Consider the following 12,426-nt stretch of genomic DNA (forward strand, 5'->3'; position numbering starts at 1 on the left):
CTTATTTGAGGCACTCGAGTCTAGAAAAAATGAATACTGTACACAAATCTACAACGTTTTTAGCATTGACATAGCTAAAGGCTCTACGTATTGACCATAGTGTTCTAAAACCTTTGGTGGCTATCGCGCAACAGTGTGTAGTAGTTATTTTAATTTCAGATAAAGATGAAACAACAGATAGCTCGACCAACTCTTTAGGTCAATAATCAACAGTTCATGATTTATGTATAGTCAATAACGTTCCTCACATACTGAGACTACCGATGACTCTTCAAATTTGATGGCACACAATTATGTACGTTAAGTAGCCTTAATGTCGTAATCTTTCGTGAGACAAAGTGAAGAGCGAAATGATTGAAATTATAAGGTCTTTTGTCAAACCTGTTCTTTAAAACTTAAGAGATATCTGTTAATGTGTACTGATGATAGTTTTGATTGTATGTCATCTTGATAACCAGTTGAGTTTGCTTCCTAGCTAGGTGTTTTGAACGAATATGCTTGGCAAGGAATCACAATATGAGTTCTATCAGGCCTCAAAAGTTCATGACAGGACCACTGACGCACAAGAACGAAGACTAATTCACCTTATTCATCCTTAACTTAGACCGCTTGACAGACTCTAGAGGTTAATGATCTGTCGTCCAATGTAGAAATAGCTTAGTTTTATGAGTAATTTTCCAAAGGCTTAGTGAATTCAAATGTAGACACTTCTCTTTGGAGCACGTCCTTGTTTCTCTACATGGTGGAAGGAAACAGAATTTCTCAAATAATCCGGGGAGAATGAGCGATTCGAATAGATAGTTATCTATACATTTTTAACTTTCCTAACATGATCATTAAGTTACAGTGATTACTTGTTCTTGAGGAACGTCGGACAGTTTTAGTCTTATCACTTTTGTAGCTGAACCTTGTTCATGACTTAAAAGGAATTTATTTTCAACTTATCAACTAGATTTATCACAATTTTATGTTTTAGGCATCTGGTACATAATAGGTTAACGTGTAAAGAGCTAATATCCTTTGCATTTTTATGTCATAGAGGACAATCTTCAGGTTTGCTTATATTCTTTTTTTACCTATACTTGCTATTCTGCTTTCGTACCAAATACTACTTTTGTATTGTTTTCTACAGAACTATTCAAGAAATACTTGTCCGTCTCGTCTATTAAATGCTTGAACTGAGGTGCGTAACCGGCAGAAATTTTAGACCAGACCATTGGATTAACGATGGTTACAAAAGGGGAACATTATCACCAACCAGAGACTTCGCCCAAAAGCACAACCGGGAGCCTGGAATATACGAAATATTTTACCATACAGACATGAGTAATTGAAGTTTTTCGTCATCATATCATCTTTGCTAGCCATTATTCCTCTAATAATTGTGGGTGAATCGAACAGTCGAACATAAAACACTAGGTCGCATGAGAGATATGGAACAACGTTGTTACAAATTGTTTAAAAACGTCTGCTTTTATACAACTTTGCGTGACGAAAATAACTTTCAAATTTGTTATGTCGTTTCTCGGATTAGTGTGTAGCGGCAAAGAAATCTCCAAAATCAGTGGCTCTGTAAGTCCTCGACATTGGATGCCGACTACATTGGTTTTAATGGACTAACCTAGCCGAAGGCCCTCGGTCATGCATCCACACCAGATCATGAGTGGGGACGTCATGCTCAACATTTCCTGCAATCACTAGCCAGTCTAGATCAGTTGATTTTCAATATATTGATAGCCTATTAAATATACCTTCCAACCTCCTTGCTTCTGACTTTTGATTTCACTAGGTGGGTACTTTTCATACTAGAAGGTGTTACTGGATAAAACGCTTTCAAACTCCAAATACCTGTGGCATATTCAAGTGTCAAACTGTTCAAATCGAGAAGATGACTCCGTTCAGCGGATAATCTTTGGTATCCACAAGTATGCGCCATAATTTCAGTCACATTCAATTAAGACCCTTCGGAAAATCCCAGTTCCCCAGTTCCTGATTACACAGTGATTGTCGTTTAGTGGATAAGGTAATGTTAAAAGCATACGAAGGGCAATCATATGAAATTCTTAGTAAAAAAGCGTCAAGTCGCCAATGAAAACAACTACTTCACTTCTTTGTTATCACCACCACTTTGAATGGTCATCAATTGCATCATTTGCCCTTCATCAACCTTCTGAATACCAGGACACCCTACTCAAGAAACGTAATATGAACTTGTGATATGCATTTTTTTTCAAGTGACATTTTTGCGAATCGTTTTTCAAATCTTGGCTGGTGAAGTAAGGTAGATGTCATTTTGAGGCTTCAAATACTATCGTGTCTCCTTGTTCCAGAACATTCGAAATCGGGCGAGAATCTTTCAAGCAACATACAGAAATGTTCGTTCAAGATATTATTTTCAGCCTCTTTTCATCGACTTAGCGTTACATATCACTAGCCAAACACCCAATGATATTGTTAGGCATAAATCTTTACTCCCTTGTTTTGTCGATCAGTCACGGAAGAGCCATATTCGTCTGGTCCCGATGCTTATTAACCAACACAGTGATTAAGTAGCCTCAAACAAATACCTCATCACCATGAGTCAGGAACGGAAGATCTGATGTCTAAAAAACGAGGACGTAAGTGAACTTGAAACACGCTGCTGTGATGTCAGGTTTTCGCCGGACTCTTAACTAATTAACATAGGGTGCTACAACCTCAATCCATCTGATTCTTACTGCTCAACACACATCAAATTACAACTTTATGTTAAACTCACCAGGGCTGTCTAGGAAGAGTGATTAAACTGTATTACTGTACATTTCCAAATGTTTGAAGTCGTCCTCTGCCATTCAAACGTAGAGATAAGAGTAATCCAATTACAGGCAAGACACAAAACTTTCTCACTACATAAATATCAACTCGATTTCACGGGTTGCCCAATAGCAAAAGGAAAATACCAGTTCCAACAACTCATCCGTAGCGCAAACATAAATGAAGAAACCGTCTGTAAGATCTGCACAACAGGTCATCGTCACATGCCCCAGTCAGATGGTTGTGTTATATGTCTAGCAGTCCAAGTCATTTACTCTGCTCATGAAGAATCTCTTCTAACCCTATGGATCTCATGTGATGTTGCGGAGGCTGAAATATAGCATTATTAAAAAGGGCAAAGATTAAGTACTCCCCAACTAATCCGGGACGTTGTAAGAGCTTTGCGGACGAGGACGAGAATAGAAATACCTCGTTCGGAATACAACTCTCCAGCTCTATTAGAAACAATGTAAAGGAACTAAATGTCAAAACAACAAACCTTCAAAGCCGTTATTAAGTTCCGAAACAGAAACCAGACTGCATAAATAATCACAACAGTGGAAAAGTCAAAACGGACACAGCTTTGTTTAGAGGAGGTAGATCTGTAGTTGCGTTGGACTCTGACCACATAATCATCAAAGATGAACACGAGACAAATGCGGAAATAGACATTAAATATTTAATGCGGAGAAAAACCCAACAATGGAGAAGGTGGGAGAAATGAATTCAGTGAATCCTAATTGGTCGGACGGCATGGCTCAGCCTTGCAGGCGTGGTCACTCTTAAGTGTTGTAGAGTAATCTTTAATTCATAATAAATGTATTGTTCTATCTGTGGCCTAAGTTTGTTCTCGATCATATATTAGTGATTGGTACGATGTGATGAATTGGTGTAGATAATGATGTGACTTACACGTAAAATGTTATAGATTAGGCTGCTACGTCATGAAAAATCTGCAATTTTAGGATTAAGTCTGTAGCGGTAAATAAATCCCCAAAATAAATAGCTCTGTAGGTTTTTCGACATTGGATGCTGACCATATGTTTTAGTGGACTCATCTAGCTGAAGGCGCTCGATCACCAATATATGACACTGAAAGTAACCAAATGAAACAAATGAATAAACCATACGCCTGATTTGATGAATGATATATATTATGACTGTCAGCCTAACTGTATAACTTGTTGAATCGAAGCCCATAACACTAATGGTAGCTTGGTTTTGTATTCAAAGCAGTGTCTCATGCAGCCTATTGTTATCTGAGGATAAATCATTATTCTAAGAAATTTATGACATAATTGTACATCTATAATGAAATTGTTCTTAACGATGATTACGGAAACAAAACCCAATACGATTCTTCAATGTAAAGGTAACTGAGATTCTGACAACAAAGCGAAGATCCTAGGAATAGTGAAATTAAAAGCTCAGGGTCAAAAGGATTAATAATATAAGTTCAAATTTTGAGTATAACATGTATACCGAAATTCAGTAAAAAGGAGAATTTTCACAATGATAGTTCTGTAGCGGTAAATAAATCCCCAAAATAAATAGCTCTGTAGGTTTTCGACATTGGATGCTGACCATATGTTTTAGTGGACTCATCTAGCTGAAGGCGCTCGGTCAGGCATCCGCACCAGATCACGTGTGGTAACGCCGTGCTCAACATTAACCGCAATCGCTAGCCAGATTAGATCAGAGAATTCCGATATATTGGTCATCGCCAAATATACTCTTCCGATCTCCTCGACTCTGTCTTTTGATTTCTCTTGGTGGGAACGAAATATATTAGGTGTTACTGGTAGAAGCGTTGTCAAACACTGAATACCTGTGACATCATCATTGGTGAGCCCGACGTTATCTGGTACACCTAATTGCAACTGTGAGTCTGTTCCTTTTTGGGATTTTTATATATCATTGCCTTATTTTTTATTTTTTTTAAACATTGTGATTTTTTTCGTGTTTTTTCTTGGATATATATATATTTTCCCCTCGTTCATTATCGTACTTCATACTTCATCATGACTGAACAGACACCTAAAGTACTCAAGCTTAAGACTTTGTCCCCGCCGTCGTTTCAACTGATGCCTTTCTGGCCCGACAACATCGAAGCTTGGTTTTGCTACGCAGAAGCCGACTTCTCCGAGCACGGCGTGATCGACACACGTGCACAATTCCTCGCAGTAGTCAAGGCACTACCGCGCGAATTCAACAGGTACGTAACACCTAGTATGTTTACTAGTGATGTTTCCGATCCTTACGAAATCTTAAAACGCTCGATTCTTAAACGAGGAGACCTAACCGATCGACAAAGGTTAGATCAACTCTTCAATAACATCGACCTGCAATACGGTTCTGCGACGGACATGTTGCAACGGATGAGAGAGGTAATAGGCCTAAGAACTTTCGACGAAGGTCTATTCAAACAACTCTTCTTGTCAAAACTTCCCCAACAGGTACAAGCAGTTCTGGTCTCGTTCCAGAACAACGCCTTAGACGAGCTAGCTGCATCTGCCGACCGCATTTTAGAAATTACGAAACCTACTACCGAGGTATTTTCAGTCAAAGAAAAGCCTCACACTACTCAGAATGATATAACCGACTTATGTCACACACTCACGCGTTATCTTAGCCTTCGTACCGACCGTAAGAGATCGCGCACACCACGTAGAAGCATTTCTCGTAAGCGATCTGTCTCTAGACCACGAGAGACAGATAACCCCGACTGGTGCTGGTATCATAACCAGTATGGAAAGTTTTCCAGAAATTGCAGAAAACCCTGCAATTTTCCCAACACGAAACCGACTGATTCGAAAAACAATTCGGGAAACTTCCAAGCCGGCACGCGTTAACGGCAACCGTAGCCGGCGAACATAGCCGTCTGTTATTCGTCACAGATGTGACAACGAGAGTTCGCTACCTCGTCGACACTGGCGCAGAAGTTAGCGTTCTCCCAGCAAATCCTAACGACCGACTTCACGAATCGACCCTAAACTTACAGGCGGCAAACGGAAAACCGATCGTTACGTATGGCAAAAGGTACGTTTACCTTAACGTGGGTTTACGCAAACCCATTCACTGGATCTTCGTTGTTGCTGATGTTTCTATGCCAATCATTGGTATGGATCTTCTACAACACCATAATCTGATCATCGACACGCGCAAACGGAGGCTAGTAGACGGAAACACTAATTTATCCGTTTGCGTAACTTCTTTTACTGGTTGCAAATTATCCCCAGTCACAATTAAACATATGATAGACCCACTCTATCAGCCACTTCTCGATAAGTATCCTGGGATACAACAAACGCAACGGAGATTACCGTGTGTAACCAGCAACGTTACACATCACATCACGACTACAGGACCACCTGTATTCTCTAAAGCACGACGACTAGCTCCTGAAAAGCTAAGGTTAGCGAAAAACGAATTCGATCACATGATGGACTTGGGAATCATACGACCGTCAAGTAGCCCATATGCATCTCCGTTGCACATGGTCCCTAAAAAGGACAGCAACGATTGGCGTCCAACCGGTGACTATCGGCGATTGAACGCGAAAACCATTCCCGATCGTTACCCCTTGCCTCACATTCACGATTTCACAGCTACCTTGAAAGGTACAACTGTCTTTTCGAAAATCGACTTGGTTAAAGCGTATAACCAAATCCCTATGGCTACTGACGACATACAGAAAACAGCTATCATAACTCCCTTCGGACTCTATGAATTTTTGCGAATGCCTTTCGGTCTAAGGAATGCTGCTCAAACATTCCAAAGATTCATAGACGACGTTTTTCGAGGTCTCAACTTCGTACATGCGTATGTTGACGACTGTCTAATCGCAAGTCCGGACAGAGAAACACATCTCAAGCATCTGGATCTTGTTTTCGAACGATTACAAAAACATGGCATTACTGTAAACGTTCAGAAATGCCAATTTGGAACCGACTCATTAGACTTTCTGGGACACACTATCGATGCTCAAGGTATCCGACCCCTTAGAACCAAAGTGGCGGCCATTCTGGATTACCCAGAACCGGCCACCGTCAAGCAATTACGCACGTTTAACGGCCTGGTAAGTTTCTATAGACGTTTCATACCCAAATGCGCATTACTTATGAAACCTCTGACCGACCAACTTCGTGGAAATGCGAAATCCATTAATTTAGACGGCACCGCACGAAAAGCATTCTCCACAGTTAAGGAACTGATCGCCAAAGCAACAATGCTTGCACACCAGGACACCCGAGCACCCATTAGCATCGCAGTAGACGCATCCGACTCGGCAATCGGAGGAGTTTTACAACAATGGGTTAACAATTCCTGGCAACCCTTGGCATTTTTCTCTAGAAGGTTGCTAGACACCGAATCGAGGTACAGCACATTCAGTAGGGAACTCCTAGCTATGTATTGTGCTGTACGGCATTTCCAACACTATATCGAAGGTCGTGAATTCACTCTTTTCACGAACCATAAACCGCTCACTTTCTCGTTAAGCTCTCCTTCTGACAAGTACTCTCCCCGTGAGTCTCGACAACTGGACTACATTTCGCAGTTTACTTCAGATATTCAACACATCTCTGGAGCAAACAATGTAGTTGCAGACGCCTTATCTCGCATAACTTCCTTGAACAGTTTCCAAGGTATCGACCTTCTTAAACTCGCCGAGCTTCAAAAAGAAGACAGTGATCTTCAGCACGAGTTATCGTCCAACACACTTAAACTACGCATCAGACAGATGGGAACAGGTAAGGAAACCTTACTGTGTGACACATCTACAGGTAGGGATCGCCCAATCGTGCCGAAACATTATCGATGCAATGTCTTCAACACATTGCACAAACTTTCGCATCCAGGTGTTCGTGCAACCATCAAGCTTATAGCAGAAAGGTTTTGCTGGCCTGGAATGAATAAAGACGTGAGGGAGTGGGCACGCTCCTGTGTAAGCTGCCAAAAATCTAAGGTTGTCAGACACAATAAATGTCCCCTAGGCTCGTTTAAAACTCCCGATGCTCGTTTCGACCATGTTCATCTGGATTTGGTAGGACCTTTACCAGATTCAAATGGATACTCTTATCTTTTAACCTGCGTAGACCGTTTCACTCGATGGCCAGAAGCAGTACCTATTAAGAACATCACTGCTGAAACAGTGGCCCGCACCTTCGTCGAACGATGGGTAGCAAACTTCGGTTGCCCTTCAACCATCACTACAGACCGCGGACGTCAGTTTGAATCTGAACTTTTCCGTCGTCTGACCACACTTTTAGGAATCACTCGCTTCCGAACGACCGCCTACCATCCACAAGCAAACGGGTTGGTAGAACGTTTTCGCCGACAACTAAAAGCTTCACTATCAGCTGCAAACGTTTCACAGTGGACCGACGCTCTTCCACTTGTCTTACTAGGTATCCGCAATGCAGTGAAAGCTGACATTGGATACACTGCGGCTCAACTCGTTTATGGAACGACACTTCGACTTCCAGGAGAATTCGTGGATCCTTCATCCTCTTCAATGAACATGGATCTAACCTCCTACACGAACAGGCTTACAAACGCAATGCGTTCAGTTAAACCTGCTTCCACTCGACCTCAATCAACTGATGTTTTCGTTCAACCTGACTTACGATATAGTACACACGTTTTCGTTCGTCGAGACTCGCATCGACGACCATTCGAATCAGTATACGAAGGACCCTTCAAAGTTCTTCAACGTGAATCTAAGTACTATATAGTCGATAAGAACGGAACCAACGATAGCATCAGCATCGATCGCTTAAAAGCAGCGTATTTAGAAGGAAATCCTATCTACGTGGATTTTCCTTCGGTACAATCGAACGACACGACTCCGACACTTATAATACCTCATCCGACAACCAACACACACGATGATACTTCGTCAGTATCCGAAAATAAACTTAAAACAACGCGTTCTGGAAGAAGGGTGAGATTTCCAGAACATTTAAACGACTATTGCACGTAAGGCACTTCTCGACATTTTATATTATTTTTTAAAAAAAAAACAATTTTAATATGCTTATATATTTTTATTTCTATTTAAAAAAAACAAAACAAAAAAAACAATTTTTTTAACGCTATTACGTGTTCATGAGTTTATTTTCCATTTTTTTTTCCGCCGACATTGTGTTTTTACGCACATACGAGTGTATTTCGACATGCACTTACATTTTCTTTTTTCTTTTCCAGGACGGCTGGAAAAGAACGATGACGTTTATGAGGATCCGAAATTTTCATTGTACATTTTCTTTTTTTACTATGTTGTACCTCCGTCCCATATAGTAAGGAAAGACGACCAGACGCTGTTAAATTTAGTAAGCTATCAGAAGAGTGTTTACCAACGACAAACTCGTTGGGTTTAAACTTCTGGCTGGCCACGTCTTAGGGTCATCACTGCCCCACTAGGGGGGGAGTGATCTGTAGCGGTAAATAAATCCCAAAATAAATAGCTCTGTAGGTTTTCGACATTGGATGCTGACCATATGTTTTAGTGGACTCATCTAGCTGAAGGCGCTCGGTCAGGCATCCGCACCAGATCACGTGTGGTAACGCCGTGCTCAACATTAACCGCAATCGCTAGCCAGATTAGATCAGAGAATTCCGATATATTGGTCATCGCCAAATATACTCTTCCGATCTCCTCGACTCTGTCTTTTGATTTCTCTTGGTGGGAACGAAATATATTAGGTGTTACTGGTAGAAGCGTTGTCAAACACTGAATACCTGTGACATCACGTCCATTATTAGAGTAGTACTAGTATCGAAATAGACCACAATTCTACAGGGCTCTCAGATGTGGTAGGGGAATGATAGCTTAAAATTCACTATGTATATCCACAAACATGAATTAAGGAACAGTCTACTCTTTAGAGATCATCACATCTTCAATAACGCGACGGATCAAGACTTTCTTTCTCTTAACCACTGTCTTGTACAGAATGTTCCCCTAGAAGGTTGAATCGAAGTCACGTTTGTGAATTGATGGGGCCCTATTAGGATGACTCACCGTTGAGCATATGAATACGACGATCAACTAGTACATGGCCAGTAACACTTCATAAAATCTGGATAAGTTTTTGAAACATCACGAATTTCCACTAGTTCTGGGTCTTCTTCCTCTTCATCAACAAAATCATCGAGCTTTGGACAAGAATTAACTGAGAACTCACAAAATAAATTATCACCGACGGACTCTAATCTACAAAGTTTGTTCAAATAAGTAGAACTTAGTGCAATGAATGGTCTTAATTGTATCACGCTTACATTGTAAGAAATGAGTGAGCGTGATTCGACTGAGCCAGGCAAAATCAACAGTACCAGTTGACTAACTTCAATGAAAACTATCCGATTTGGCTCACTTTTGAGTGTACCACTCAGCGACAGAATTTAATTACTGATAGAGTAGCCAAATACTACACGAACGTCATCCGGTTTCTTAAAATGCACAACTGAGTCATGTGCATGTATTATCCACCAGATGTTCCCCCAGAGATCTGAAAATCCACTTCATACTACGTCTTTCTATGCCTTCCTTATATTTTCCACTAACACATTGTTTTTTAAAGTCATTCATTAATAATCTTAGGCTAGTGGTTGCTGAACCATGGATACATGGTACATTTAGTCTTCGAATTTTCCAGGGGTCCTATGGAAGGTTGACCATTCTCGAATTTACACGACTATTTCATAGACGTCAGCTCACTAGTATCATCAGTAGCGTAGGTCACTTCCGGATTACTATCATGGAATAATTTGTTTGATGCATCCCCTTATATTGCTCCTGTATCTTGCCAAGAAATTGTTCTAGCACAGACGACTCCATGTGTTAGCGATGCTGAGTCCCCAACCACCACAAGAAGTATGTTGTCCCTGTGTATAACTCACCTACTCGTCTAAAGCTTTATTCATAGGCATATGTTCTTTGTAAACATTACAACTCTCAATGATTCCATAATGAATGACATTTTGTAACACATCCAAACTCTGTCCGGCTCATCCTGCTAACTGATAAGCTATCCTCCTACGCACGGTATATAACTGGTTCACAGAATAGAAGTGATTAAACGTATGTAAAAACTACTATCTGAGAAAGCATATGTTTCCATCTGCAACATTGTCTTAACTTGTTCTAGTTTATTTGGGCACATATAAGGCATTTCAAACCACAAATAAAAAATCGCCGATATGCTAAGTCCCTCGAAAGAATCCCAACTGAGATTTTACTTCTCCGTAAGAATAGAAGAATTTGAGAGGGAGTTAGGTTACTGGTCGCTGATAAGATGAAACCTCAATATCGGGAAGTTCAAAATATTTTCGCATCGACCCTCTGTAAGTCTAAAAGATTTTATGAAGAAAAACTAGTTGGGGAATCTACAGAAAATCATAAACGCCTACACTAATACATGAGCCAAAGGACTAAAAGAAGAGACAGCTTTGAAGCGTTGTGAGAAGACAGTAGTACTGAATCATTAGTGAGTGACGGTTATGTTAAGGCTCAGGTGTTCTCAGATTATATTAGCAATACACATACCTTGGAGTTGCCCTAAACTTCAGTCCATGCACGCACCCCACATGCACACACTCTGAACACTATGACCATCTAAGAACTTTTAATGTATTTCAATACAAAAACCTTTGTGGCTTTGTGTACAGTATTCACTTGTTCCAAACTCGAGTGCTGCACACAAGCAGCTAGCCCCTGCATAAAAGGAGGCGGCGAGTCGTTGGAAAAGGTTCAAAGAACCGCAAATATGCTAATTATCGAGATAGTAAAGCTCATGTATGATAATCGACTGGCTAAACTAAATCTATTTGCATTGTCGTACAGAAGACCCAGAGGTGGTTTGATCGCAGTTCATCAATTACTTTGCGATAAATTTGCACATGATATGCCCTCATTATTCTCGACTTCCAAACAAGAGAATTTGCAAGGACGCCCTAAAAACGTCCATAAGTCTAGATCAAATTACTTACTCGACTTTCTCATCGAACCACAAACGGATAAAATTCATTACCTTTTTGATCATCAGCGTAGGTGCTCTTTATTGATTGACTGGGGGGCCTACTCTGGTTAGATTGGAATGGTGTGAGTAACAGCTACCTCGCGGTTAGCACCTATCGTGGATTACACTGTCAACACATCCAGGTACTATGGCTGCTTTGAGAACCGTATAACACACATTACGTTATTACAGAAATATATTCGTTAGAGCAGGTACAAACAAAAGAGCGACCACCACCGCATGGGCCAGTGCATGACGTGAGACTGACTGATGAGCGATAGTTTTTTATGAACTTGATGAGGACCGGTAAACCTTTCCAACATTCAGTGACCTTGTGGATAGATGATTTTGCTAGGGCACAGTGACATTTCACTGGTCCTACAACCACAACGCGTGATTAAAGCTTTCAAAAGAACAGTGGATTAACTAAGAGATCGTCATTGCCAGGACTAACACAGGTCTTGCCTTCTGTCCTTTCAAAACTGTAACTGATGATGAATGAATGAATACATGAAGCGTGGTGATATTATGTCCAGCATTACTTATGCTCATATGTTATGCACTGTAGTCTTTTTAAATTGTTTTTTCATCATTGGTGCTTTGGAATTGATTT

The sequence above is a fragment of the Schistosoma haematobium genome, chromosome ZW, assembly GCF_000699445.3.
Source record: "Schistosoma haematobium chromosome ZW, whole genome shotgun sequence".
Lineage (NCBI taxonomy): Eukaryota > Metazoa > Platyhelminthes > Trematoda > Strigeidida > Schistosomatidae > Schistosoma > Schistosoma haematobium.